Source organism: Sinocyclocheilus anshuiensis, unplaced genomic scaffold (genome assembly GCF_001515605.1).
Source record: "Sinocyclocheilus anshuiensis isolate Anshui unplaced genomic scaffold, SAMN03320099.WGS_v1.1 scaffold379, whole genome shotgun sequence".
NCBI classification, from domain to species: domain Eukaryota; kingdom Metazoa; phylum Chordata; class Actinopteri; order Cypriniformes; family Cyprinidae; genus Sinocyclocheilus; species Sinocyclocheilus anshuiensis.
Window position 1 is genome coordinate 895,022 of NW_015552574.1, and position 3,877 is coordinate 898,898.

The window sequence follows — 3,877 nt, forward strand, 5'->3', positions numbered from 1 at the left end:
GTAAGAATGAGAGTCCAAACAGCTGATAAAAACATCACAATAATCCACACGACTCCAGTCCATCTTGTGACGTGAAAAGCTGCATGTATGTATAAGAAACAAATCTATGTGTTTAACTTTAAACCACCACTTCTTGCCAAGATATAAGTCCAAAGGTGTGAATTAAAAATGTCTTAAATGATATATATATATATATATATATATATATGTTTCTTATGAACAGACAGCTTTTCGCTTCAGATGTTAATTGATGGACTGGAGTGGTGTGAATTACTGTGATGTTTTTATCAGCTGTTTGGACTCTCATTCTGACGGCACCCATTCACTGCAGAGGATCCATTTGTGAGCAAGTGATGTGATGCTAAATTTCTCCAAATCTGCACTGATGAACAAACAAACCCATCTACATCTTGGATAGCCTGAGGGTGAGTAAATTTTCAGCAAATTTCCAATTTGGGTCAACTATTCCTTTAAGAAACTGTTCATCAATCTCAATATGCAAAAATCCTTAACATCAGTCTGCAAGCAATGGAAAGAGGAATATGGCCGGCCTCATAAACAACTGCTGTGAGAAATCAATGATGGGTCGCCTATGTGGCCCATAGCACTGGAATCATTGACATTATAGAGTGTCCTGTTGTTTTCTAGTTAATGCTGTATGAACATGATTGTATGCAAGGTTTGACTTTTGTCTCCATTTTTGCTCCATCCATAAATTCATTTGTCATCCGGGCTCATCATTACATAACTATTTAATGAAACAGCACTGATTAAATGATCATTTTGTAAATTCATGTAAATTTGCATTTACCCCTATAATTGTAAATCATCGTGTAATCAGAAATACAGCCTACTGCATCAATGTTTTAATTTAATCAGCATCTTGACTGGCTGTTTTGGATATTAACCAAATTGTGATTTGTAATTGTTGGTCGTTTCTTAATTTCCTGCATTCACTCTGTTGGAAACCTAGAAAAACAAAATGTTTTTTTACACATTAAGCTGATACCATTTTATATGAAGAAGCCATCTTGGATCTAACCTTAAGCTTAGCCAGAAGTATCAATCGACCTGTCTGAATTTCTAAGGGCATCTATGGCAAATGTTCCCCCTAAGAAGAGAACCAAGCTTGGAAAGCAATACTGGCATCTGGGATTTCTGTGCACTTGCAGCGAGTAGATACCATTAAGCTTTGTGTCAATCAAAATGCCATAAAACCCACCCATCAATTATGTGAACTTGGCTCAAAACTGCGCTGTAAAGGAGTTCATGTTCAAACGATGCTGATAATAAATAACTGCACATTACCAAAGCATGCACTGAAAGGTTATATAGTCTTGATACAAACCAGACCTCTAAACCCTGTTCACACCATCAATGACTTGCAGCAACATAGTGACCTGAACTCAATGCAATCTGACAAGTAACTACATCTTAAGAGTGCCGATGCTCATTACAGTTACTAGGGCAACTAATGGCGCTTTTCCACTGCGTGGTATGACTCGGCTCGGCACGGCTCAGTACGGTACGACACGGCACGGCTCGGCTCGGCTCGGTTTGCGTTTCCACTGCAGTTCAGTACCGCTTTAGAGTGGGTGGGATTATTCACATGTTATAGTTGCGCTGCCTCTATTGCTGCAACTCCTGAAAAACTTTTTCATTCCGCGTCGCTCCATCAAGCTCTCGCTGGATCCGCTCCTCTGCTATCAACGAGAGGAACGTCTGTACTTCCTCAACAGACAACGAAACAGCCACTTTTTGGTTGTTAAAAAAGGTGTGCTTGTTCAAAACAGTTGCGTTCGATCCTTCGCTGGCTGTGCTAATTTAAATCTAGCAGTTCTGTTGCGTTTGTGTCGCAAGTTCAGTGACGCAGGTAGTGACGATTCTCTCCGGTCAATCCGTGATCAGCAGAGTTTACACGTCACGTTTTGGAAACGGAACGGTTCGCTTGGAACCTCAACCGAGGTGGTACTAAAAAAAGTACCAGGTACCAGGTACTGTACCCAGTGGAAAACCCCCCAAAAGTGAACCGTACTGAGCCGTACCGTGCCGTACCATGCAGTGGAAAAGCGCCAAAAGTGGCAAAGTGTTTGGAAGTCATTGGCAGCATCCGAATATGTGTACTTCCCTACTATATAGTAGATAAAAAATGGTATGTGAAAGAGTTGTAGGCTTTGTCCAAATTCACAGTATTCATGAAACAGTAGGCAAAATAGTACCGGATGACCTTCGTAGAGATTACGAAGTGCCACCCAATGGACACTTTACCATCCCATGAAACCACAGGAAAGAATATGTGAATGGCAAGAGTAGTCACATGACAACAACATGGCGAATGTAGTACATCCGAATTACTCACACTAGACATATTCATTCTATATAGAACACACTTTTTGTACAGTTGCAAAGTAATTACTTATTCATAAAAACGACCTATTCGGTTGGACACAGTGGCAGACAAGAAACTTGAATTCAGTTGGACGTAATTTAAACAACTTTAATTTCAACATACACACACACAACACAAACAGTAGCCTACCTCGCTCACAACATCTACGTTCGCAATTACAGTAAGTCTTTGACTCTTAGTTAGGTGTGGTAGCTCAAAATTATTAATCGCTAATTAATCGCAGTCATGAAAATATAGTAGGCTACGTAACCTATTACACAATACTACACATAATTATTTAAAACGTCGTATAAGGAGGCATTTGGTTTAGTTTAATTATAAGAAAAAACGGAAACTAGCCTACTTTTATTAGCGATTTTCTGTAAACGCGCAAAATCGCGAGGCGTATCGCAGATTTCAGCTCCCACAGAAATCGACTTAATCGCTGCTTTTGGGTTACGTTAATGAATAAAGTAAATTTACTAACTGAAATAGAATCAAACAATAAAATATACCAACCCAACTTGCAATTTTACTATTATAAGCCTATATTTACTAAAAATTATAATTAGCCTATTAATCGTAGAAATCGAACTCGGATGTCAAGAGGCGCATTACATTCGAAGAAGTCACTTGAGGTTTTTAATATCTGCCATTAGTTGAGCAGATTTGTTAGTTAATCAAAGACCCTGAGGAGCTCACACACATTTCAAACGCGATTACGATTTTACGCAATATTTCTAAGGGCATCTAATAGAGTTCACGATCATGCGCGCATGAAACCGCGGTTTCGCCAGACACGATTCATATTGGATAAACTTGGAATTTGGTCATATAAACGGAATGATCTTGCATTATGCTCGACATGTGTATCCGCACTAAACTAATGTGAGCTCAAAGTTTAGATTCCTCAGTCAGAGGCTGAACATGCAAAAATCGATAACAGTATTGCCTATCAAAATAATATAATACTGCATTGTAAATAAAAACATCGCCTGATGTTTCGCATCTATCGAGTGTGACGAACTCCCGTGGGCTTTAAACCAGTGTCCCCGTGTCGTGTTTGATAAGTGCTCCGTTATAGAACACGAGCTCAAAAAGAAGAAATAAAGCAATACACACTTGCACACCAAGATAACCTATATGACAACACCAAACTCCAATGATGCTTCATGTGCAAACGGCGTTCTGCACGTTAAGATTCATCTAACGGGAGAAGGGTGGCTTCCACGGTCGCCGGGGCAAAGTCATCATTTAAATGAGCGAGCATGCATCAGCACACTTATTTACCTTACAGAATGATCACAATCCACTGGCGAGTGTCTCCGCAAAAATCAGCTCGCGAATCCCTTCTCCGGCCCCAAGTCCCTCCGTCCACTCTTATCCAAGTCTGGCAAACGTTGAGCAATAGAGTCTGACAGCAGCGGAACCCTCCGTGAAGTCTCCGGTTGCACGAGCGAGCGAGTGGGCGGGACCTCTAGCGGTTCA

The 3,877-nt window shown here is 40.4% G+C and overlaps 1 protein-coding gene across 2 annotated transcripts in view; it reads right to left on the reverse strand.

Moving 5' to 3' along the window:
* Positions 1-3,835, reverse strand: part of jupb (junction plakoglobin b) — a 90,140-nt gene extending 86,305 nt beyond the window's left edge. For both annotated transcript variants that reach the window (XM_016455940.1, XM_016455939.1), the window contains exon 1: positions 3,680-3,835. The gene's annotated coding sequence lies outside the window, so the exon portion shown is untranslated. The remainder of the gene's footprint in view (positions 1-3,679) is intronic.
* Positions 3,836-3,877: the final 42 nt, after the last annotated feature.